The sequence below is a fragment of the Miscanthus floridulus genome, chromosome 2 (assembly GCF_019320115.1).
Source record: "Miscanthus floridulus cultivar M001 chromosome 2, ASM1932011v1, whole genome shotgun sequence".
Lineage (NCBI taxonomy): Eukaryota > Viridiplantae > Streptophyta > Magnoliopsida > Poales > Poaceae > Miscanthus > Miscanthus floridulus.
This window is the reverse complement of record NC_089581.1, coordinates 74,813,919-74,841,456: the sequence shown is the minus strand read 5'-3', so window position 1 is coordinate 74,841,456 and position 27,538 is coordinate 74,813,919. Positions and strand designations below refer to the sequence as shown.

The 27,538-nt window shown below is 45.2% G+C and overlaps 2 pseudogenes; one reads left to right on the top strand and one right to left on the bottom strand.

Annotated features, from left to right (window-relative positions):
- Positions 1 to 498: 498 nt before the first annotated feature.
- LOC136536730 (anthocyanin 5-aromatic acyltransferase-like) lies at positions 499 to 1,889 on the bottom strand (annotated as a pseudogene).
- Positions 1,890 to 2,053: 164 nt separating this feature from the next.
- Positions 2,054 to 22,779, top strand: LOC136536729 (aldehyde dehydrogenase family 2 member C4-like; annotated as a pseudogene).
- Positions 22,780 to 27,538: the final 4,759 nt, after the last annotated feature.

The following is a 27,538-nucleotide window of genomic DNA, read 5'->3' as shown; positions in this document are numbered from 1 at the left end:
CTTGGTAGGCCCTACCAATCTAGTTCTTCTAGGCACAAGACTCGGGCAAAAGCCTAGCCAAACCCATGCTTGACTGACGATGATTACGTTCAGGCGTTATTCACCTCCTTGGAGATATCGTCGAAGATGCTCTTGTGCCTTGGTGTTTCGTCTTTTCGCTTTTCGTTGTAATTAGCAGTCGTGCCACCTCTCCGGGGCTTCTTGTTGTTTGTTGTCGTCTTCCCTCTTTCTCGTGGATTTGCCACGATCTGATCTTGCCCTTGTGCTGCGCCTGCTGTTTTGGTTGTAGTCCGGTTTTACAAAATTAACCTGACATAAGGGTTTTGCCTTATTTTTATCCTAAAAATGAGGCTGTTTATCTGCGCCCCGCCCACCCCCCCCCCCCCCCCCCCCCCCCCCCCCCGGGTTGACAGTTCAAAAAAAGGAGAGGAAAAAGTTCAATGAAATTGTAATGTCATCCAGCCCAGACATGGCCATTTGGTATCATGTTGGCAAGAATCAGACATCCATAACAAACATCTCAAGGAACGCTGGCATCTTGTCAGCGGAGAGGATCACTGACGCCTGAACCGAGCCAGCCTCCCTCCCAGCATCAAGGGAGGTCTCGCCGTCGTGGTTCAGTGACGTCTTCTCCACACCCTCGCTGGCCTCCCGAAGCCGAAGTCCACAGCGTATGCGAGGAACCGTGGCGACTCCAGAAGAACGACTGCGCGGCCGGGCGGGATGTCATCGAATTTGGTGATCCACCGGCTGCAGTCAGCGAGCGAGTCGCGCCTGACCTCGTCTATGGCTTTCTTGATTGCCAAGAATGCCCGTGTAGGCCCGTCTGCACCGGCGAGCTCCGCCCCGCTCAACGAGATTACGCACGGCGCGACACAGTTGCCTACGTAGTTGTCCGGCGCCGGTGGCGAGATGAGGGTGCGGCAGTCAGCAAGGAAGATAGCAAACACCGGGCCGCCGTTGGTAAAACCGCTGGCACGCGCGAGGGAGACCCACCCATGCGCTGCTAGCATGGCGAACGTGGATGGCACCGTTTCGACGCCAGCGGTGGTGAGCCGCTGCTTCAGGCATTTTCATATATCTCATAATATTATTTTGACAAGCCAAGTTTCTGTGCACCAACTTCTGAATTTATAAAATAAATATAACTTTTTCTTCTCAGAAGCCGATTGTAAACTTGTATATTTGTTTCATTTTTATGCTCCTATGGTTAAACAAAGATGCCCTAAACGTTTTGTTTGGTTTTATGCTCCTATGTTGATGACCATGAGAGGATATGCTAGATTCAACGTTCCTTGTCATCATTGTGTCCTTTTGTAATGATCAGAGCATATTTTGGCTTATATTTTGGAACCATATGTGTATTTATTTCCATTAGCCAAGGGTACTATTTTAAGCATTTTCATATACTTCTCTTAGCTCAAAGAACATAGGCTAGGCTAGCTCAAAAAACAGGGACTTCTTACTAGTAGGGTTCAAAATTTAGGTGATAACCCATCCAGAATTCACGGATTGGTTTCAGATTTGCAGCAGTAAAAGTGGACCTATATCCATTCCAATTACTCGTCGGTAAATTATCCTTAGTGCCTCTTTTAAAGAATCAAAGAAAGATTTTAATATTCAAAGGGACCTTAAGCCGCCAAGAAATTTGTAAACTATTACTGACAATATTTTTTTTCTCGAATACACGAGAGCGTTGCATATCTTTGTATTACATAGAAAATAGAGAGTTTTTACATATGACCGGCACCCGGCCGACAGCCTAGGAGTACTACATGGTTTGAATACAACTTTAAAACTTCGGTGGGCAGCGGGCTCTCCTCCCCCCCCCCCCCTAGGTCCTTTGCCCCTGCCTGAATCCACTGGTCGGCCTGAGCTTTAATGACCATCAGTAGCTCATCTACCGTGGACGTGGCCTCACTGAAGCAGGCGGCGTTCCGTTCCTTTCAAATTTCCCAGGAGACGAGGCCAAATAGGGAGTCAAGGCCCTTCTTGTGCTACTAATTCCAAGTTGATCGCAGCCGTCTCCACCAAGCATAGACTGACTGCTCCAATGGCGATAACTGGTGTCCTAGAGCCTGGCAGATGCAGAACTAAAGCTCTCGTGCGAAGGGGCAGCAGCATAGAATGTGATCAATTGTCTCTGGCGCCTGGTCGCAGAGGTAACACTCTTCTCTCGCCTCGACTCCATGCCTTGCTCGGCGAACATTAGTCTAGTAATGCCTCCGGAATGCGAGCCATATAGTGTGAATACGATTGTACGTCAACACAATGAAGTGGCACAGATCAGCTGTCTGGTTTGTGACAGATCCGTAGCCAACCATGTAACATAATACTGTAGAACTCTTACCTATTGGAGACGAAAGATATACTATTGAAACAAAGAATCCTTATCCATTTTTACATATTGGAGACTTTTCCCAGTCCAAAGTTGTGTGTTCTTGCCTCTATATAAGAAGCCCATGGTCTCCGAGACCTTCGTACATCAGACGTACTACCAAAAGGCAGAATCAGAAGAAGCTTTGTGCAGGCCAGCAACAATGGGCGACCAACGACTGCAACGTATACACGTTGTCTTCTTTCGTTCTTGATCGCCTTTACTTTGTTTTCTCTTCAATAGTTCGATTTGCACTAATAAAAACAATTGTTTTATCAAAATAAGGACGGCAAAGAGATCTTTTACATGCTAAATGCCTCATCACACTATAGCAAACCTGTGACTGTCCTGTGTGACCTTGAATTTATACACGCAATACATTTGAGACGGGGACCCGCGGACGGGTGATGTGCTGGCCCACGTGGCAGAGGCGGACAAAGCCGACCTGGACCTCGCAGTCAAGGACGCCAAGGAGGCGTTTTCGATCATGGGGCGTGGCCCCGCACGTCAGGCTATGTATGGACTCCAAGGCCTAGTAGTGACACTGGCAGCCAGTACGGGTAAGGCTGGATAACGAGCTGCCTCGGCTCGGCTCGGCTCGTTATCCTAACGAGCCAGAAAGCTAGCTCGGCTCGTGATGTAGACTAGACCTGATCTTCCGATAGGTATGATAGCGTCGATTGGTGGAGACTCGACGTTCACGATCTAGACTTCGAACTAAGACTGATTCGGACCCCCGCAACCGTTGCACCACTGCTCCATTGGTTATCAACCACGCGAACGCGATTGACCTCGCCGAGAAGGCTTTCCTGCAAGCAAATCAAGAACACAAGCAAGAACGAGATGAACGCAATCTGAAATTGTAAATAAATATGAGGCTTATAATAACGAGAAGGAGTTCAAGTCTTTATTCGAAAGGACTAATCGTCATAGGCGAACAAGATCAAGAACTGGGGTCCTGGTTCACAGCAAACGGCCTTGGCGACGACAGTTGCAGCAAAACGACGTCTGTTTCACGAAGAAATCAAGAACTAAACAAAACACAAACCCTAAGGAGAGCGACGGCTGCTATTTATAGAGTCTTGGGCGTCACCCCCCTGGACGCGCCCCCTAATGGGCCCAAACACGATACATGGTCCAACGGACCAAAAGATGGTATCGTAGCACCCTGATAGATTCTGGATGCTGACTTGTTTTGACGATTCCCGTTGATTCCGAAGGTCTTTTGACGTGAAACCACTTGGATTGGATTTCTTATCAAATTAGCTTTCCAACCATATGTGGATCGTCGAAAATAGAGTCCGGATGCGTCCTGGATGACCAGTTTAAGACAGACTGGTCCTGGAGCCCGAGATGGGCTCCAGCTTCAGTTGGACTGGGCCTCCACCATGAGAAAGATGAATTGGACGCCCATGCTGGTCCTTCTCCTCTCCTTGGCTTGTATGTGATGAAGAAGTGATGTCCTCATCATCCTCCCTTTCTTGAATTGAAGTCATCCTCGACTAAAGTAGATCGTCTCCTTCATTGGATGACAGCAACGATGGCTCTAGAAGAAGACGTTCATCTTAGCGCCTAATCCTTCGCAAAGGCAGCTGCCATGGTGGCTTCCCTGCTGGAAATTCATCCTTCTCCTGCAAAAGGTTAGTACCAACAAGAGGCATAGCACTAGAAGCAGGACCAAGTGGACATATAGGCGATGTACAAGTTAAAGCATAACAAGGTTCATCATGATCAGCAAGAACAGATTTAAGAGCAAATAAAACTTCTTTCATGTTACTTGATGGTTCATTTGTTGGTTTGCTAAATTCTTTATCATGGCCTTTCTTTTTCTTTTCAGCAAGTTCCTTTCATATTGCACAATTTCAGCAGGAATTAAAGAAAGTAAAGCAATGGTCTTTCCCTTAAATATAAAAGTATATCTATTTTGCCTACCATGATGTAGAGCATTATTATCATATTGCCAAGGGCGGCCTAACAAAAGTGAACAAGCTTGCATAGGCACGACATCAAAATCAGCATAATCATGGTATGACCCGATAGAAAAATATACACGAGCAGATTATGTTACATTTACCTTACCACTATTGTTGAACCACTAAACATGGTATGAATGTGGAAGAACACGTGTAGATAAATCAAGAGTCTTGACAAGCTCAGAACTTACCAAGTTATTGCTGCTTCCTCCATCAATTATAGCACGAACATGGAAATTATTGACAATGAGGAACATTTGAAACAAATTATGGCATTGTAGCTTGTCTACTGGCTCAACTTGTGTACTTAAAACACGCTGAACAAGGATTGATTTGTAGTCTGCAGTGCATGCCACACTATTAATTACCTCATTAGGATCGTCAGCACTATCCGTAAATTTATCTGCATAAAGATCAGTTGCAAGTGCAAATTCATTCTCTTCATCACTAGCACTAGCATACCCACCATCATCAGTAGCAATATATGCGTGTTTGCTAGGACATTCTTTAGCAATATGTCCCATGCCCTTGCAGCGGTGGCACACAACTTTAGAAGAGCTACTAGAGGAAGGTGTAGCAGATCCACTAGAAGGAGGTGTGATAGGAGAACTCTTCTTTACAGGCGTTGGTGGTGTCTGCACATTACAAAATTTACTCACCTCGGTTGGACGTGAAGGAATGGATGGAGTCGCGGATGGAGTCGTGGATCGCCTAGGTTGTTGTCCCTATACTTCCCTTTCAGCTTTAATAGCATAATGATATAATTGGGAAAATCTAGTTCATTCTTTATGAAAGCATCTAGGCCCTTAGTTGGATTTTGGTGATTAATGACAATACAAGATTACTATGACTAACGTGTGTTTTGCAGAGACAATTAAGTTAGGTCATGGTAATGGAGATCAATTGGGCAATCAAGGTTGTCATGCCCCTACGATGGAAATCATTTCGGTTTTCAAAGGATGGACGACAAGGTTAAGGATGACAAGTTCTAAGTGTCGATTGGAGTTGGAGTGACACTTAGAGTAGTTTAGGACTTTGTTTTTCCTTTTGCCATACTATTAAGGGGGGTATGGACGGGTAGCTTGACCTAGATGAGTCTAGTGAGTTAGGTGTGGTGCACACTTGTTAAAACTAGCTCTAGGTAGCTCCTACGAATGCCTAAGATCCATTGGAGCAAACTTCATTCACATATGATCGAGAGTTGGAAGTGAATGGAGGGTCAAATGCTGACCGGACACTGGCTCCGGTGCGACCGGACGCTGGCCGTAGGGTCCGGTCAGTTCATTTGATCAACAGACTGCGTTTGGTGCGACCGGACACTAGAGAGGTCAAGTGACCGGACACTGAGAGACAGCGTCCGGTCGACTCCAGTAAGGTTCCAGAGAAGGGAATCTGTGACCAGACGCATCCGGTCAGTACTAACCGGACCCTGGGGGTTCAGCGTCCGATCGAGTACAGTAAGGTTCCAGTAAGGGTTTAATGCGACCAGACGTGTCCGGTTAGTGGTGACCGGACCCTGCCAGTGTCCGGTCAACACATTATCACTGGAATGCAGGTTGAACTGACCGGAGCGTCCGGTCACCCCGCAGAAGCTCATAACAGTTCGTTTTTCAGGCTGCCTTATAAATAGAAGCTCCACTCATGTGTGGAGTTACTTTTGCTCATTCCAACAGCTGAGAAACATGTTTGTGAGTGCCAAGAAGAGCAAGGTCCTAGTGAGGTGATTGAGATTTGAGAATCCAAGAGAGTAGCCTCATTAGTGAATCAAGAGTAGCCAAGTGTGCATCCATCTTCTCATTAGGCTTCGTGTGGTCAAGTGAGAGTTCGTGCTTGTTACTCTTGGTGATCACCATCACCTAGATGGCTTGGTGGTGATTGGGAGCTTGGTGATCACCCGGCGGAGCTTGTGGGTGACCCAACTCAAGTTGTGAGCGGCTTTGGGTGATTCGCCGCGACGGAGTGTCGAAGAATCAACCCGTAGAGAGCACTTGATCCTTGCGCGGATCAAGGGGGAACTACACCCTTGCGTGGGTGCTCTAACGAGGACTAGTGGGGAGTGGCGACTCTCCGATACCTCGGCAAAACATCGCTGCGTTCCTCTCTCTCTATTTACTTTGAGCATTTACTTTGAGCATTTACTTTGAGCAATTCAATACTTGTCTTTACATTCATAGAATTGCCATGCTAGAGTAAGTTTGGAACATAGGTTGCAAGTCCTTTGTGCGTTAGAGTAATAGAAATACATTTCTAGGCACAAGGGGTTAATTGGGCTAACCGTAGGATTTGAGTATTGCAAAAAAATTTAGAATTAGCCCAATTCACCCCCCCCCTCTTGGGCATCTTGATCCTTTCAATTGGTATCAGAGCCTCGTGCTCATGTTTTTAAGCTTAACCTCTTAGAGCAAGATGTCTCACGGGGATGGACCTCCTCCTATCTTTGAGGGAGATGACTTTCCATATTGGAAAATCCGCATGGAGGCGTACTTAGAAGCTCTAGATATTGGTATTCTTAGAGCCGCCTCACAAGGCTTCCCAAAACCTCGGGATGCTACTAACCTACAAGGCGATAAGGTTAATTATGAAAAATGGAATGCAAAGGCTCGCAACACCATCTTTAGAGGCCTTTGGAAAGATGTGTTCAACCGCGTAAGGAACCACAAAGACGCCCATGCACTATGGTCGGATGTTTGTGCGCTCCATGAGGGAACCAAGAGTGAGCGTGAGGAACGCTATCATCTTGTGATTAAAAAGCTAAATTCATTTGAGATGCTTCCCAAAGAATGTGCTAATGAGATGTATTCACGTTTGAATGTTCTTGTAGAGGAAGTCAATGGGCTTGGACTTACTCAAATGTCACCTTCCGACGTTGTGAGAAAGATCTTGAGTGTCCTTCCCATTGACAAATATGGGCATATTGTGACCGTGCTACACCAAGGTGATCTTTCCACCGCTACACCGACACAAATCTTGGGAAAGATCAATGCTCATGAGATGTGCATGCACATCACGCCACAAGATGGCTCATCCTCTACCAAGAAGAAAGAGAAGGACTTAGCATTCAAAGCTAGTCAAGACAAGGGCAAAGCAAGACTTGAGTATGAGAGCTCAAGTGATGATGAAGATGAAGATGAAAACCTTGCTCTCATGGTGAAGAAAGCCGCCAATATGCTAAAGAAGCTAAACAAGAGTGGCATCAAGTTCAACGGCAAGAAGAAGAAGTTCTTCACAAGCTCTAGAAGAAAGCCAATCTCCGAAATGGATTGCTTCAATTGTGGTGAACTTGGTCATCTAGCACATCAATGCCCCAAGCCCAAGAAAGACAAGTTCAAGAACAAGAACAAGGGCACGAAAGATGATTCAAGTAATGAAGATGAAGATGAGAAGAAGAAGAACAAGCCATACAAGAAGAGAGATGGCAAAAAGGACTTCCACAAGAAGAAGAGTGGAAAGGCCTACGTCGTCGGTGATTGGCTCACGGACATTGATTCATCTAGTGGATCATCCGATGATGATAGTGACAATGAGAAGGTGGCCGCCATTGCTATTGATCTTCCATCTTCACCGCCACCATCGCCATCATCCTCTACACACCTATGCCTTATGGCCAAGGGTGAACGCAAGGTAACTAAGAATGATGATAGTAGTGATGATGAGCAAGCTAGTGATGATGATAGCGATAGCGATGATGATGATTCACCTTCATATGATGATCTTGTCAAAATACTAAGAAAATACACTAAGATCATTAGAAAGAGTAGAGCTACAAATGAAAAGCTTGATGCTAAAAATGATTCACTCTTAGCAAAGTGCGACACATTAGAAAAGGCTAATGATGAGCTTAGAGAAACTAATGATGCTATATCATCCAAACTCAAGGAGCTCAAATCTTCTAAGAAAGAGCTTAAAGATAAACATGATAAACTTGAGTGGGTGCACAATGAGCTCATCACTAGCCACAACAAGCTAAAAGATGAATATACAACTCTTAAGATCAATCATGATACCCTTGTTATTGCTCAAGAATTTTTACCAAATAAGCCACATGATGCTACTAACCATGTTGCTAAGATTGATATAGCTACATCATGTGATGATTTGATTGATGAGAGCATTGAGCAAGGATCTAGTGGCAAAGTCAAGCAAGTGGTTGAGTGCAATGACTATGATGAATATGTCAAGCTCAAGAACACAAATGAAAAGCTCATGAAAGATCTTGAAGAAATGAAAAGCCACAAAATCATTGTGCTAGAAACTCTTGATCATGACAAAGAGTTGATCCTTGAGAATGAGAAGCTCAAAGAAGAAAACAAGAAGCTCAAGGAAAAGAAGAAAGATGATGCTCTAAAGGAAGAAAATAAGAAGCTCAAGTTGGAGAAAGAGCATCTCAAGATTGGGTTGAGCAAGTTTGCTAGAGGCAAGCACCTCCAAAGTGAGCTACTCATGAACACCGTCATGAAGATAGATAGAAGTGGCATTGGATATGTGGCAAGTGCAGAGAAGAAGAAGGCTCAAGTTCAACAACAACAATCAAAGCCAAAGACAAAGCCAAAGAGATGTTTTGAGTATGGACAAGAAGGCCACTTTGCTCATGAGTGCAAAACTCCACCGCCACAACCCTTGCCCAAGCATGCTAGACCCTTTGCCTTCAATGCTCACTACATGCTTAGAAAGGACTCTAGTGGAAAGATGAAAGTCATGTTCTTAGGACCCCCTAACAAGAATAGGCCTAAGAAGATTTGGGTGGCTAAGTCACTTGTTGAGAAGGTGAAGGGCCCTCAACAAGTTTGGATTCCTAAAGCTTGAATCTCTTATGTGTAGGTGAACTACAAGACCGGTGGAAGTCATTGGGTTATTGATAGTGGTTGCACTCAACATATGACTGGTGATCCTCGTATGTTCACCTCACTAGATGAAGAGGTAGATGGACAAAAGAGAATAACATTTGGAGATAACTCAAAGGGCAAGGTTAAAGGATTGGGCAAAGTGGCAATATCAAATGATCATTCCATCTCCAATGTGCTTTATGTTGCTTCATTGAGCTTCAACTTGCTATCCGTTGGACAATTGTGTGATCTTGGCTTCCAATGCTTGTTCACCGAGAAGGAGGTGGTTGTATCCAAGGTAGATGATAATCAAGTGATATTCTATGGATTTAGATACAACAACTTATATCTAGTGGACTTCACCTCCGAAGATGCAAATTTGAAGACTTGCCTATTCACCAAAACAACACTTGGGTGGCTATGGCATAGAAGACTTGCTCATGTTGGGATGAGCTCACTCAAGAAGCTTATGAAGAATGATTTGGTGAGAGGGTTGAAGGATGTGAAGTTTGAAAAGGACAAACTTTGTAGTGCATGTCAAGCCGGCAAGCAAGTCGCAAATACTCATCCAACCAAAGCTTTCATGTCAACCACAAGAGTGCTAGAACTCCTACACATGGATTTATTTAGATCAACAACATACAAGAGTTTGGGAGGGAATCTCTTTGTCTTGTGATTGTTGATGACTATTCAAGGTATACATGGGTATTCTTTCTTCATGACAAATCCAAAGTTGTAAGACACCTTATGAGTTGCTCAATGGGAAGAAGCTGGACATCTCCTTCTTTAGGGTGTTTGGTTGCAAATGCTACATCTACAAGAAGCGGCAACACCTAGGGAAGTTCTAAAGGTATTGTGATATTGGTTTTCTTGTTGGTTACTCATCAAAGTCCAAAGCATATAGAGTATTTAATCATGCCACCGGCTTGGTTGAAGAAACATATGATGTGGAATTTGATGAATCTAACGGCTCTCAAGGAGCACATGAGAATCTTGATGATGTAGGTGATGAACCATTGAGGGAGGCTATGAAGAACATTCCGGTGGGAGACATCAAGCCAAAAGATGATGAAGATGATGTACAAGTCATTGATCAACCTTCTTCATCAAGTGTGCCACAAGATGGTGAAAAAGATGGGAGAGTAGAAAATAAAGATACTCATATCTCCCATGAGGAAATGGTGGTACAAGCACAAGATGTTGATGCTCCACAACCTCCTCCTCAAGTGGTCAATAGAAGAAATACACCTTTCCTACAAGATCATCCACAAGATCTCATGATAGGGAGTCCATCAAAGGGTGTAATGACTCGATCTTAAAAACTTGCTTAATTTATTGCTCATCACTCTTTTGTCTATTGCTATGAGCCTACTAAGGTAGAAGAAGCTCTTAAAGATCTGGATTGGATCAATGCCATGCATGAAGAGTTGAATAACTTCACTCGCAATGAAGTTTGGACTCTTGAAGAGCGACCAAAAGGTGCAAGAGTCATTGGAACAAAGTGGGTGTTCCACAACAAGCAAGATGATCAAGGTGTTGTTGTGAGGAATAAGGCAAGACTAGTTGCAAAGGGGTTATCTCAAGTTGAAGGTTTGGATTTTGGAGAGACCTTTGCACTGGTTGCAAGATTAGAAGCCATCCATATCCTTCTTGCATATGCATCACATCATGAAATGAAACTATATCAAATGGATGTGAAAAGTGCATTTTTAAATGGCTTTGTTAATGAACTAGTCTATGTTGATCAACCTCCTGGGTTTGAAGACCCTAGATATCCTAATCATGTTTATAGGTTGTCCAAGGCACTATATGGGCTTAAGCAAGCTCCAAGAGCTTGGTATGAGCGCCTTCGGGACTTCCTCATTGAGAAGGGCTTCACCATTGGGAAAGTCGACACCACACTATTCACCAAGAAGCTTGATGGGCATATCTTCATTTGTCAAGTATATGTTGATGATATCATCTTTGGATCATTAAATGAAGACTCATGCAAAGAATTTGGTGAATTGATGTCGAAGGAGTTCGAGATGTCCATGATTGGTGAGCTTACATTCTTTCCTGGTTTTCAAGTCAAGCAAATGAAAGAAGGCATCTTCATCTCTCAAGAGAAATACACAAAAGATCTTCTCAAGAGATTCCAGATGGATGAATGTAAGCCAATCAAGACACCAATGCCTACCAATGGACATCTCGACCTAGATGAGGGAGGTAACCCGATTGATCAAACTCTCTACCGTTCTATGATTGGTAGCTTGTTATATTTAACCACATCTAGGCCCAACATCATGTTTAGTGTGTGTATGTGTGCTAGATTTCAAGCTAATCCTAAGGAAACACATTTAATTGCCATAAAAAGAATCTTTAGGTATCTTAAGCACACACCAAGCATTGGCCTTTGGTATCCCAAAGGAGCTATATTTGAATTAGTTGCCTATTCCGATTCGGATTACGCTGGATGCAAAGTGGATAGAAAGAGCACATTCAGAGGGTGCCATTTGCTTGGTAGATCACTTGTGTCTTGGTCCTCCAAGAAACAAAATAGTGTGGCTTTGTCCACCGCCGAAGCAGAATACATTGCCGTGAGTGCTTGTTGTGCACAAATTTTATACATGAAACAAACTTTGCTGGACTATGGTGTAGTTCTAGAAAAGGTACCTATTTTGTGCAACAATGAAAGTGCGGTAAAACTTGCAAATAATCCAGTTCAACACTCTCGCACCAAGCACATAGATATCCACCATCACTTTCTAAGAGATCATGTTGCTAAAATGATATATCACTAGAAGGTGTAAGAACCAAAGATCAATTAGCAGATATCTTCACTAAACCGCTAGATGAGGCTACATTTTGTAGATTATGGAATGAGCTCAATGTACTTGATTTTAGTAACTTCACTAAAAATTGAGCTTGTGTTGTCCCTTGCATTCATTGTAATATACAACATGTTTAATTTTTGGCAATGCATATAGGGCTTGTCTAACATGGTTAAGATAACCGCCGAAAAGCGTGTGAAGAAGCTTAACTTTGGATCAAAATTGACAAGCAACTAGATTTACTTACAAGTATTGCATATGCATAGATGTTTTTGTTGTTTTGTTCCATTTGCCCTCTTATTGCCTATTTTCTTAAAAAGAATTAATAGCCTAAGGCAAAATATTTTGAAAAATATGAGGGTTTGAGAGAGGTCACTCATATCAGTCCCAATTGGTGTTTATTTGGATCTTATTCAAGTTGGAACTTGATTGGGAACAGGCAGTGCGAAGGAACTTTGAAGATTTGCTAGAAAAGGACCACCGGACGCTGCTGTCCAGCGTCCGGTCAGTTCATAGGAGGTGAACAAAAGCTGAAGGAGCGACCGGACGTTGCGCTTGTGCGTCTGGTCAGGAAGGGATCCAGCGTCTGGTCGTTTGTAGGAGAAACAGGCTGAGCTAACTGAACCCTACCTGCGTCCGGTCATGGACCACCGGACATGTCCGGTCGCGATTCTAGAGGAATTGGACGTCTCTAGAATCGACCGGACGCTGGGTGGTAGCGTCCGGTCGCTACCACCGGAGCGTCCGGTCAGTGGATCTTGTGCGGCATTAGGTCTCTTAACTCTGTTTCCATTTCTGTCATGAGGGGACCCTCATATAATCTCACCGTTTTACTTAACCCTAGCCGCCGCTAATCCCAAATCACCTCGCACCATCGTTCCCGCGCGCCTCCCGTGCCAACGCCGCCGTCTAGCTCCACACGCCGCCAGCCAAGCGCGACCGCGCGCCACCGCAACCATGCCGCCACTGTCCCACGCTGAACCACCGCTGCTACCTACGCCTTTGATTCCGCGTGCCTCCCGTGACCCAGCGCCACCTTGCCACGCCGTGCGCACCGCTGTCGGCTCCCCAGCCACCAAGCGCCATCCAAGCCCGCTATTCCCGTGCCCTAGCCCTGCCTCCTCGTTGATAAGGCCAAATCCTTGTTCTCAATTTGCTTCGCTTGTGACCTAGATCAATTTCCAAGCATTGATTTCAAATCATCCAGGGCCGCCGATTCATCGAAGTGGTTCACAATCCTAATCCTAGTCGGTTCCGAGGTTCCCCGCGTGACGTCTCTTCTTTTCTCGGATCGCCGGTTCATCAGGTAGCATGCCCGTCGCTTCAATTTCGTACCTACATTGCTTGCTTCCTAGGTTTTTCACATCTATTAGATATATTGTATTTATTTGTATATCCATCTATTCCATCGTGCAACGAGTCGGTGCCGTTGAGGTTCTTATGGCAGTTGTCAGTTAACTCGGAGCCAAGCTTGCGAGTATAGATCGAGGCCAAGCCTCGGAAGTGTTAGTTTGACAGTTGATCTTTGTCAGCGGCAATTCATCTTCTTGTCAAATCAGATGGCTCGCACGAAGAATGTTGGGGGTGGTCCAGGAGATGACGATCGGAGGCCCCTTCCTCGCCAGCCTGCAGGACTGAAAGGCAAGGTAACGAAGCAGGTCACATCTAAGAAGCAGAAGTACCCTGACGTAGAGACAGCGAGAGCAGCTACAGTCGCTGAGGCCACAGAGCATGCCAAGAGAGGAGGTGCCCGCAGTGGAGTTGTCATAGCAGATCATTTGGCACCAGACGCACAGGGCAGACTTAGGGAGATTGAGCGACTTCATGGTAGTCCACCTGGGACTGTCATGATGGCAGGACGTCGTCTGGCCATTGAGGAGCCTCAGCATCAGGGGGAGTCCTAGCAGGAGCCACAGCAGCAGCCCCCACCAGCAGAGCCTCAGCCAGCTCAAGAGACTCAGGAGGGCCAGCAGGCTGAGGAGACCGAGCTAGCACCCCAGCTACGCCACTCTAGTCATACTAGTGCTACAGTCCACCGAGGCCAGCTACACAGCGCAGGGGTTCACGCCCACCGCCCAGACCACAGGGTCCGCCTCCAGTGGTACATCTTGACTTGAGGGCCACCACAGCCCGACAGGTTCGCCAGCTAAGGTTTGTTGAGTTTGACGTGTGGTTCCCTTCGAGGAGGGATGAGAGAGCAGCAGAGAGTTTCTATACACCGCTCCAGGAAGACTTCTACAACGCATATCTAAATAGTGGGGCAGTCTTCTGATCTTAGAGAGTCTGCAGTATAGAGTCCATTGTGGCAGTAGCCGGAGAGCATATCCGCCCCTACTTGACATATTTGCTAGGGCTGACAGATCTGATTGGCCGAACAGGAGTTTATGTACCATCTTGGGTTCAGCAGTTTTATGCTTCGCTCTACGTTGACCCGCATCATAACTTCATACACTTTGCATTCAATGGCAGAGACTACAGGGTGATGAGTTTCAGGGCCTAGGAGATACTAAGGCTATAGGATCAGCCTGTCAGATTGCATGAGGTATGCTATGGATAGCAGGAGCCTCCCAGGCGTCCTCATGGAGGTTTAGTGCCCCCTACTGATCTTGTGCGACATTACTTCAAGGAGCCCTTTGGTGAGGGGTCGAGGAGGAACCCCAGTGACCTAACTCCTATAGCTCGAGTACTAGAGGCTATTATCAGGAGGACACTACTTCCCAGGTTGGGATACAGAGAGGGTCTGACTCGCTTATAGCTCTGGCTCCTCAATGCCCTGATGCAGCAAACCATGTTCGACATTTGGAACCTCCTTCTATCAGAGATGGAGGATACTATAGCTAAGGGCTTCAAGGGTCGCAGACAGCTTCCATATGCACATTGGATTACATTCCTGATGCTCCAGTCTGTGCAAGTTAGGACCCCAGAGATGGTTGCCGAGTACAGAGGTGCCACCATAGAGTTTCCAGCTTATAACATGGCACAGAGGATCAGGCACAGCACACCACAGGCACCCACTCAGCCTAGTCGTCGTCCAGATGTTCTAGAGTCAGCAGCTCAGCGGGACGAGATCATCAAAGGCATAGCCGCTACTAAGGAGGAGCAGCTTGAGGCACAGTAGGAGATGACCGAGTCCAGTGACAGTTTGGATGATGACTATCAGCCGATTCCTCAGATGCCTCCATGCAGACATGATGCAGAGGCCGACAGTTCCAGCTTAGCTCCATCTGCACTGCAGACAGACCCCACTCTGATTGCTATTCTTGAGCGGATGCAGTAGGATCAGGCACGACAGGCTTAGGAGACCGCTGCTAACTTCGCATAGTTTTAGGCTCGTTAGGACGAGTTCCAGCGGCAGCAGCAGATCCTCTAGCAGCAGCAGCAGCAGATGCATCAGCAGCAGTTACTCATGCAGCAGCAGCTTATGGGATTTATGCAGCATGTAGTGACAGCACTTGGGGCCCCACAGCCATAGCCTTCACCCCAGCTTGCTCAGCCTGCCACCACTACGACGACTCCAGCAGTATAGCCCAGTGGGCTTCAAAGTCAGGGACAGCCTCCAGCTCTGTTTGCTTCACCCACAGTTTAGGTGTCCTAGTGGTTGTCCTCACCAGTGGTAGCCCCGCAGTTCACACCATATCATACGGGCTTCTCACCAGATCAGTCTTCCTCACTTTTTGTGCCTAACACGTCAGTCTCCAGGAGTCTTGGAGCATCCTTCAGCGAGTTGACCGGCATGCCTACACTGCCACATATGCATACCGCCGGTCCTTCTACAGCAGCCCCTGTCGCTGTGACTACTCAGAGGCTCCCTTCGTCTATCGCCTCTTCAGATCCTACGACAGACGTCCCAGCAGCATCATAGGCAGCACCTGTCCCAGCTTAGACCTAGACCGCTTCAGAGACGCTTCCAGCCACAGAAGGTCAGTCAGTTCAGAGCTCAGGGTCAGATGATGATGGTGCCTAGTTTCATCGTACTCCACGTACTTCAGCGCCTGGCTCGTCCGCTGCAGCCCCACCGACCGACCATTAGGTTTTGGTGTTTGACGCCAAAGGGGGAGAGGGTTCGAGTATGTAGACTCAGGGGGAGCGACATTCAGGGGGAGCTAGTTATCTATTATTAGCTTATTATATACATTTGGAGTTTTAGTTGTGTGATACACTACGTTTATGCATTCGTGTGTTACTTTCATGCATATTATTATATCTATGTGATAGTGATATCTATGTGATTGTGATTTATAACATGTGTGCTCTCTACTTGAAAGTCATATCACTTGTGAAATGCTCATTTGCTTTGCTTCCGTGTTTATACTCCGATGCAAATGAGCTTTATTACTTGTACTCATGCTTATTTCATATCCTTTGAGTACATTGTGTTGGTTTTGGTCATATAAGCTTGCCTAACACTTTTGTTCTTATCGATAAAAGCTTATATGAACCAAGCCCATCAAAAATCTCACTCTTTCACATACTCGAGGTGGTATTGTCATCAATCACCAAAAAGGGGGAGATTGAAAGCATCTAGGCCCTTAGTTGGATTTCGGTGATTAATGACAATACAAGATTACTATGACTAACGTGTGTTTTGTAGAGGCAATTAAGTTAGGTCATGGTAATGGAGATCAATTGGGCAATCAAGGTTGTCATGCCCCTACGATGGAAATCATTTCGGTTTTCAAAGGATGGACGACAAGGTTAAGGATGACTAGTTCTAAGTGTCGATTGGAGTCGGAGTGACACTTATAGTAGTTTAGGACTTTGTTTTTCCTTTGGCCGTACTATTAAGGGGGGTATGAACGGGTAGCTTGACCTAGATGAGTCTAGTGAGTTAGGTGTGGTGCACACTTGTTAAAACTAGCTCTAGGTAGCTCCTACGAATGTCTAAGATCCATTGGAGCAAACTTCATTCACATATGATCGAGAGTTGGAAGTGAATGCAGGGTCAAATGATGACCGGACGCTAGCTCCGGTGTGACCGGACGCTGGCCGTAGGGTCCGGTCAGTTCATTTGATCAACAGACTACGTTCGGTGCGACCGAACGCTGGAGAGGTCAAGTGACCGGACGCTGAGAGGCAGCATTCGGTTGACTCCAGTAAGGTTCTAGAGAAGGGAATCTGGGACTGGACGCATCCGATCAGTACTGACCGGACCCTGGGGGTTCAGCGTCCGGTCGAGTACAGTAAGGTTCTAGTAAGGGTTTAATGTGACCGGACACGTCCGGTCAGTGGTGACCGAACCCTGCCAGCGTCCGGTCCACACATTATCACTGGAATGCGGGTTGAACTGACCGGAGCGTTCGGTCAACATGATCGGAGCGTCCAGTCACCCCGCAGAAGCTCATAACGGTTCATTTTTCAGGCTGCCTTATAAATAGAAGCTCCACTCATGTGTGGAGTTACTTTTGCTCATTCCAATAGCTGAGAAACACATTTGTGAGTGCTAAGAAGAGCAAGGTCCTAGTGAGGTGATTGAGATTTGAGAATCCAAGAGAGTAGCCTCATTAGTGAATCAAGAGTAGCCAAGTGTGCATCCATCTTCTCATTAGGCTTCGTGTGGTCAAGTGAGAGTTCATGCTTGTTACTCTTGGTGATCGTCATCGCCTAGACGGCTTGGTGGTGATTGGGAGCTTGGTGATCACCCGGCGGAGTTGTGGGTGACCCAACTTAAGTTGTGAGCGGCTTTGGGTGATTCGCCGCGATGGAGTGTCGAAGAATCAACCCGTAGAGAGCACTTGATCCTTGCGCGGATCAAGGGGGAGCTACACCCTTGCGTGGGTGCTCCAACGATGACTAGTGGGGAGTGGCGACTCTCCGATACCACGGCAAAACATCGTCGCGTTCCTCTCTCTCTATTTACTTTGAGCATTTACTTTGAGCATTTACTTTGAGCAATTCAATACTTGTCTTTACATTCATAGAATTGCCATGCTAGAGTAAGTTTGGAACATAGGTTGCAAGTCCTTTGTGCGTTAGAGTAATAGAAATACTTTTCAAGGCACAAGGGGTTAATTGGGCTAACCGTAGGATTTGATTATTGCAAGAAAATTTAGAATTAGCCCAATTCACCCCCTCTCCCTCTTGGGCATCTTGATCCTTTCACTTTATAGTCAAGAACATCATGTATTTCACGACGCAAACCTCCAAAAAATCTAGAACACTTATCCATATTATCCTCTTGTATGTTACTACGTGCTGGACCAATTAAAAGCTCCTGATAATATTCCTCAACAGTTTTACTACCTTGATTTAAATGTTGCAGTTTTAATCACAGATCACGCTGATAGTATGGAGAAACAAATCTCGATTTCATTTGTCGTTTAAGTATAGTCCAGGTTTGAGGTATTTGAGCATTAGTATTAGCATTATTGCAAATATCATTCCACCATAAAAGAGCAAAACTAGTAAACTCACTAGTAGCAAGTCTAACTCTATATTCTTCAGGTACTTGATGGGAGCTAAATTTTTTATCTACAGCCATCTCCCAATCTAAATATGCTTCAGGATCAGCAGAACCAGAAAAAGGAGATATCTTAAACTTGGTTTTAGAGAAAGGATCATTATTACCTTGGTTGTTACCTCCTATACCGCATCAGTTAAAGTTCAACCGATTACGGTTACGTGCATCCTTAGCACATCGTTGAGCTTCGGCTTCAGCCTCTGCATCACCATCGTCCTCCTCAGAGAGATCATCATCATCATCTTCAGGACGTGGTTCAGGATGTCGTTGTTCAATATCTTCAATCCTCTTGGCCAAATTGGTGATTTGTTGAAGGATCTCATTGAACTTGTCATCAAAAACGGTACGAAGCTCATTCTTAGAAACGCAGTCATTGAAATCTATAGGTGCGTCCCATTTTCTTGGCCGCTGCCTCCAGCTTTTCCTGACATGGTTAGTAGAAAGGAAAAGACAATACAAATAGTATTATCCCTACCAACTACTTAGGTTGTGGACAAGAAAAAATAAGACACTCAACTCTCAAGCATCTTATCACGGTCTTACAAGTGTTCTTACCAAAGCAACAGGCGGTGCAATTGGTCGGTGACTGTGATACCATTGTAGCTTGAGTGTAACAGTTGCAAGGCGAACCTGTACTTGGTTAGAAGAAAGTGGAGCTTAGACAGGTACAATATAGTAGCAAGGAATAGTAAAATTCATAAGTGAATAGCAAAGCTGAATAAGTATCCCAAGTACTTGTCTTAGTTGCTGGCCTACTCACGTTCCATGTACCAGATGTATCAAGTGATGTGAACAACAAGAATATGATTAGGAACAAGGTAGAAATCAGCACACATAAACACAGCTCAAATGGCGCTCTCTATGTGCTCCTCTAGATATTGTTCCACTTTTGTCCCTCTCTTTTTTCTCTATTTTTGGGCTGTCGTTGTTTTTTGGTATTCTTTGACTTTTTCTTTTTATTTTTTTGATATTTTTTCTTCACTTAGAAGCACAAAAGAAATAATCACAAAAAATATGAGCTTAAACAAGTGAAAGACGTGGCCTGTGGAATTTTCAGAAGACGTGCTCGAAATCGACAAAGACCTTGTGACCACGAAAAAAGGATCTTGTGACCACTTTTTGACCAAAATAAAAATCTTTGACCCCGACAGTGCAGGGATGGACGGATCCAAAAAAAAAATTTGATCGATTTTGATATATGGAATGTCGAAATCCGAGTTCGTATACGAAAACTAGACCAGTTTTACGAACGCACTCCGAATCCGAGTTCGTCACGGCAGCAAGGATTTGATGGAAACAGTGAAGACAAGTGTAACAAAAAAATGGCGTGGACTAGGATTTGATGAATACATAGGAATCACAGCAAGACTTGAAGGTGTTTACGGATTATGATGAAAAACAAAGGAAAAATCACAAACTGGACTCAAAACGAACTAAAACCAGCAACCAGAACTTGACCTAGGGCACAAACTCAACAACGTGAAACAGAGACGAAATTGCATAGCACAATGAGGCTATAGGACAGGAAATATGTGGTGGTGTTTTTTTTTTTTGCTTTTTGTGGACTATAGGTAATACAAAAACAGTAACAATTTAAAGGGGAAATAAAGTTATACCTAACGGGCTACAAGGGCTCTGATATCACTTGATATAGACTAGGCCCAATCTTTTGATAGGTATGATAGCGTAGATTGGTGAAGACTCGACATTCACGATCTAGGTTTCAAACCAAGACTAATTCGGACCCCCGCAATCGTTATACCACTGCTCCGTTGGTTATCAACCATGCGAACGCGATTGACCTCGCCGAGAAGGCTTTCCTGCAAGTGAATCGAGAACACAAGCAAGAACGAGATGAACGCAATCTGAAATTGCAAATAAATATGAGGCTTATAATAACGAGAAGAAGTTCAAGTCTTTATTCGAAAGGACTAATCGCCACAGGCGAACAAGATCAAGAACTGGGGTCCTGGTTCACAGCAAGCGGCCTTGGCAGCGACAGTTACAGGAAAACGATGTCTGTTTTATGAGGAAATCAAGAACTAAATAAAAACCTAAACCCTAAGGAGAGCGACGGCTGCTATTTATAGAGTCTTAGGTGTCACCCCCTGGACGCGCCCCCCCTAATGGGCCCAAACACGATACACGGTCCAACGGACCAAAAGACGGTGTCGCAGCACCTTGACAGATTCTGGACGCTGACTTATTTCGACGATTCATGTTGATTCTGAAGGTCTTTTGACATGAAACCACTTGAATTGACTTCCTTATCAAATTAGCTTTCTAACCATATGTGGATCGTCAAAAACGGAGTCCAAATTCGTTCTAGGTGACCAGTTTAAGGTAGACTGGTCCTAGAGCCCGAGATGGCCTCCAATTTCAGTTGGACTGGGCCTCCACCATGAGAAAGATGAATTGAACGCCCATGCTAGTCCTCCTCTTCTTAGCTTGTATGTGATGAAGAAGTGATGTCATCATCAGCTCGACTCGTTAAAAGCTCGAGCTGGCTCGTTAAGCTCGCGAGTCAGGTATAAAAAATACACAAAATATAATATTTGCATTTATCTAAAGTTTGAGAATAATAATAATATAAAAGAAATACATCGAGACTAGTTACCAGTCAATTGTAAAGTGCAAGACATGAAGTAATACAAAAACTAATATAAGTTTTGATACATTTTTTGCTGGAAGCTTTGCTCGTTTATCTCGCGAGCTGCTCGCGAGCTGGCTCGAGTTGGCTCGTTATAGCTAACGAGCTAAAATCTTGGCTAACGAGCCGAGCCGAGTCGAGCCAGCCACGAACAGAGCGACCTAACATAATAATAGTACTAATTAATTAACTTGCACACAGGAGAGGGGCTGGATCATGAGCAAGTTTGCGGACCTCATGGAGCAGAACACGAAGGAGCTGGCGGCGCGGACGCCGGGAATGCTGGACATCCCGCTGGCAGCGCAGACGGCGCGCTACTACGCGGGCGCGGCGGACAAGATCCACGGCGAGGTGCTGCGCGTGTGACCGGCAAGTACCAGGGGTACACGCTCAAGGAGCCCATCGGCGTGGCGGCAAGTCACCGGTTCATGCGAAGTCGGTCGCCTCGTCATGGAATCGGCCGCCAAGAGCAACCTGAAGACGGTCTGGTCTCCCTGGAGCTCGGCGGCAAGTCGCCGTTGATAATCTTTGACGACGCCGACGCCGACGCCGACATGGCCGTGAACCTACGACGATCGAGAACGGATCGCGTGTTTATGTCCAGGAAGGGATCTACGACGACGAGGAGTTCGTGAAGAAGGCCGTGGAGGCGGCCCAGAACTGGAAGGTTGGCGACCCTTTCGACGCCAGCACCAACATGGGCCCCCATATATATCTTTCTGCATCGACCAGCAGCAATCCTGTCGAAATGCTAGCAATGAGCAATCCTGTCAAGAAGGCCTGGATTGATTGACTTCTTCCCCGGCCCGGCGGCCCGGCGGCCCATGCACAGTAGGTTGACAAGGAACAATTTGAGATGGTCCTCGGTTACATTCAGCATGGCAAGAGCGAGGGAGCGACTCTGCTCACCGGCGGCGAGCCTACCGGTGACAAAGGCTACTACATCGAGCCTACCATCTTTGCAGATGTCACGGTACGTAGTAACTTCTAGAAAGAAGGGGGGAAAAAAGAAGCACAGCCACCATCCAATTAGAAGTAGGTTATTACACTGAGATGCTCACCTAGCTGGATCGGTTGACTCACCACCACACCAGGATGACATGAAGATCGCGCAGGAAGAGATGAGGCGATCGAGCAGGCCAGCCGCACCAAATACGCAGCCTGTTCGGTTGGCTGGTTCGTATCGTTGCTGGTTCATTTACGTGAGAGAGAAATACTGCTGGCTGATTCGTGTAAATAGTAGCCATCTGAGGGGGCTGGCCAGCCAGCCCAGCCAGCCCCAGCCCAGCGATCAGGCTGACGGCCTCGCCGCCGGGATCGTGACCAAGAGCCTCGACGTCGCCAACCGGGTGTCGCGGTCGGTGCGGGCGGGCACCGTGTGGGTCAACTGCTACTTACTTCGCCTTCGGGGGGTACAAGATGAGCGGCTTCGGGCGAGACATGGGCGTGGCCGCCATTGACAAGTACCTGCAGGCCAAGAGCGTCGTCACCGCACTCCCGGACTTTTCATCATTGAATGTCACCCACAGTCACCACTACGGATTATGTGATATACAATACTTTTTTGAACCCACCGAGATTTCCCAGGCCATCTCTTTTAATGTGTCACTGCTTGGCTCGAAGCCACAAACAGGATTGGTTGGGTGGTACCGATCATCGCGTAGAGGAGCAAGTTGCTCCGTTTGACTTGGGCCAAGGGAAACAACACTTGGCCCCACACCCCTTCCTACAGACTAGGGCCAAATATCAGTTTAAGTCCAGCCCGAGGAGCCTGACCGGCCCATCTGACGTCCAACGGTCCAACTCAAGCGGTCACTTGACCGTTGGATCGGAGCACACGCCTTTCTTCAGTGCACCTTCTCCGGTCGTCGAGAACTCTTTGTTCACTGTCCAGGCCGAATCATTTCCAAAGATGGTAATCTGACTCTCTACAAAGCACCATCCAACCATTCTGGTGGGAGCAGAAACACTCAACCGAGTTCTGTTTCAAAACCTTTTTCAAATGGCTAACTCCTCAAATGTTGTCCAATATGACAACACCACCTTTAGCACTAACGGCCTGTTCGCTTGTTGGTTTCAGCCAGCCCAAACCAACCAGCCAACAGTGTTTTTCTCTCACAAAAAACCAGCACCAGCCAGCCCAAACCAGCACCAGCACCAACCAGCGAACAGGCCGTAAGTTAGAATTTTTAAAGTCATTTTGAAAAGGTTTTTCACTTGCTGCTTTCCATGCGCCCTCGATCTAAATGCATCACGAGTTAGATCTCACCTAGTGACACTAGATGACCAATTAGCAATTGAGAAAGCCCCTTGATAGTATGGCTATCTATCCTAAATCTGGCCAAGCTCTTCTCTACTCAACCTTAGACCGGTAAAATGAAGTGGCCTATAAATGTACATTTGTCTTGCACATTCCATTCTATCTCCACGTCGGTGATGCCACTCGAGCATTCAACCTCCATCTTAATCAAATGATGAACAATGGCCACATGGACGGATCTAGCGGTGGGGCTAGGGGGGCTTCAGCCCCCCTACCCATCCTGAGCACGTGGAGTTTCTCTAAGCCATCTCTTAAAATTTTATGCGTACATGTATTAGGTAGGAGGGGCTAAGGTTAAGAGAAGATAAAAAAACTTCTATTCTTTTGTTCAGCCCCCCCTAAATTTTTTTCTGGCTTCGTCACTGAATGGCCATCCATATATATAGCCAAGCACACTACTTTGACCATTGCCCACAGCATGAAGTTCCTCCATGAAGACACTAGATCATCAACGCAAATCAATGTTTGGCTTGATCGTCTTTGAATAGTACGATCCACTTCATGGTCCATCAATGCTAAGCCCTCTGCTCGTATTTCACTACCTCGACGGTCCATCATGTCCCGAGCCTCTAGCTGGCCCGTCACTACGTTAGATATAGTTTTTAGGGGTGGCTAATAAGCATTTGTAGGGGCGGTTCGGCCAGCCGCCCCTATGCAAGGGTCTCTACAAAATCATGCATTTGTAGGGGTGGTTCCCAAACCGCCCCTACAAATCGATCCAGCCGCCTCTACAAATCGATTTGTAGGGGCGGTTGGTACTGTAGCCGCCCCTACAAATCGATTTACAGGGGCGGTCTGGGAACACCAGTCGCCCCTACAAATCGATTTATAGGGGCAGCTACAGTACCAACCGCCCCTACAAATCATTTTTCCGTCAAAATTTTTTTAAATAAATCCAATATGCTGACCAATAAATGCTCCAAGCAGTGCAGGTGAACCAAATAAGCCAATAATTAACCATGGGTTTGCAACATATGGAACAGGAAATGGACATATATAGGGCAGAGCAAATGCTACCACAACTGGTAAGCAGATAGAAAGTATCAACAATAGAATGATGCTCAAGCATGATATTGCAAAGGACACCAGCGCAGGGTGTCCACCCATAAGCAATGATGTTCCCCATATTAGAAGTGACTGCAATATGATTGAGTTGTGAAACATGGTAGCAAGTCGCTGTGGATAGACCACCATGTACTTTCCCTGCAAGATTGAACACATGCAGGAAAGGGGGAAAATAAGTTGACTGCCATATGAACTTCACAAAATCTGAAATTAAATAGTTTAACAATGCCCTGTTTCAGCTAATATTGGTGAATTTTTCCAGTAACCAACAAGACCAAGGACAGAGATTTCATGACACACAATCAAGATCATTGGCAGCACATAATGGGGCAAGAATTTACTGCAATACCAGGATATCGAAGTAAACAGCTTTATCTTGCTCTGCATTTCCTTGCTTCCGTTGTTGTGCATCTTTCAAAAAATTTGGAGATGCTGCAGAATGGAGTAGGAAAGCAAGCATGTTAACGTCCCTCTGGCTAGCACTTTTGGTGTTCTCACAAGCAATAATATAGTGGATCAACAGTGGAGATGAAAACTCATCCAAGTATTAGAGCAAACTGCAAACCTGCATTTGTCATCAGTGGGAGCTCGGAATTTTTAGCAGGGCTTGTCAAGCAACCAACCACAGTCGACGAGATTTGAGCACCAGGAGTAAGGGCATGGCATGCTGATTTACCTACATTTATCACTGATCAGATACCATAGTTTCTACCAGAGGTTGTCTACTAAAAATAGCATGTGATACTGGAGAGGTGCTCTTAGCACAAGGTTAAACAGTTTTACCTACATTTGCCAATGGCATCCCAGGAGTAACAAACACATTACGTGAGACTGGAGCAACAAGAGCACCTGTACCAAGTTGATGAGTAAGAACCAGCAGGAGTGATGTACTAACGAGAGACTTGGGTTTCTAGAAGAATGGAAGACTGGAGCAGCAGGTGTTCTTATCAAATAATTTGTCAACTTACCTGCATTTTCCACTGATGTCACCACAGGGTTTATAACAGGGCCTGCCAAGCTACCAAACATAGTCTGCGAGAGTGGAACAGTTCGAATTAGTAGTAGGCAGCTACATATGCAAAGTGACATCAAAGTTTGGCAAGGCTATTGCATTCAAGTGTTTTTTTATGAATTATCATGCACCTTAATAAACAGATAATAAGATATAAAGCAAAACAAAACAAGAAGCAAATAATGTAATGGACAACTTAAGCACCATGGATGTTTCAAAGATAACCTCCGCAGAAAAAAAAATGAGGTGAACACATACTGCATAGCAGCATAGGACTAAACAGTAGTCATACTAGAATGTACCAGGACAAGGTATTACAGAGGTCACATCAGTTTGGGAAGATTTGAGCAGTAGGTGTTCTTAGCACGCAATTAGCCAATTTACCTGCATTTGCAACTGATGGGATCCCAGTGTATATAGCAGGGCATGTCAAGCTACTAGAGATAGTCTGCAAGACTAGGGCAGTAGTAGTACCTGTAACTAATTAAACAGTTAAAAGGGCAGATATGAGATATCAAGGTACTTATTAGTTGCAAAGAAAACACATCAAAGACTAACATGGCTGTTACACTGAAGTGTCAGCCAAATAAGAGATGTGAAAAAATAGTTAACAGCGCATATATCTTTTTATTAAGGATCAATTTCATAGATGAACAGAGCAAATAAAGATGTGCTGCAGTTGTTCTCTAATAATGAGAAATTTTAGGGATTCGTCAATCCTATGGAGGCTGGTAGTGGCTTAGAACTGATGATATTGACAACAGTAATAAAATTAGTGTGCTAGATGCAGAAGGACCGGGACAAAATTAGGTGCAATAGGTGCAGAAAAATGGGCATAACAAAAATGAGGTTAGTCACAGCGGCAACACAGCTAAGGCGAGACAGTTCCATCTAATTTAGCATGGTATGAAACATGTCAAGTGTGCTTTTCTTTTGCAAAAAGTACGAGGGACCACAATATAAAAAGAAAACATGTAGAGCCAAGACGAACACAAATTGAAGTTGAGATGGGAAGCATGACCCGAAGCTTATTGGCATAATTTTCCTACTGAGACACCTCTAAAAGCCATTCAACAAGTAGCACATCCCATGCAAATCTAGATATTAAGTTCATACAGTGAAAACTTTTAAAGTAGCTTTATTTGGGGATGTAAAAAGTGTGAACATACCTTCCATTTTAGTTGTCTGAAGAGGACGCACCTAAAGTTTTTTACCAGCTTTTAAACATTCATCTGAAGGTCAACAAGTTCAACATCAGTAAATATGATGACACGATATCTGGCTATAAAAATTAGCATACATAATCTAACCCCAAACAAATTAGTTAACAGAAGAGACAAAGTTAGCTGATAATTCTGTTGATCAATCATATATTGCTAACATTTTAGAGACAATACTTGAAACCATGACTGCCTATAGAATCCTATAAACTACTAGATCCAGCCCAATTGAAACAGATCTGAGGCAAATCTTAAATTAAAAAAACCTAACTGACTCGCTCCATACAGTTCAACCAAATCTGGAGCACAACAACCCCAAGAACATGTAGATCCGCAAACAGAACAACTCATTTTAAATATAATTTCCCCACACCACTCAGATCCACCAAATCTGGAGCACAACAACCCCAAGAACACATAGATCCAACATATACCCACAGCTACAACACAAGAACGGAAGGAGAAATGAACAGATCGGTACCTGAATGCCATGCTCGAGGCAGTAAATGTAACAGAACCGACCAATTATACGAAATTAAGTAAGAAAATCATCCGCTAGAGCAGACAATTTAGCAAACTTAAGCTCGTATAACCCGGTAGTCCGTGAAATCACGAAGGATTTCAAACCAACTTCCATTCCAGCCAAGATCGTAATAAGTTTAGCGGTCACCATCACAAATTACATAAAAGTTTGCAATCTCAGATACATCAGAGTTTCAACATAGTTATTACAAAACCAGTTCGAATAAAAGTAGTGGAAGTCATTTGTTCAAACCACACACACACCACGCGGAGTTTAAATATAGTGCCAGCGAATGATCATCTCCA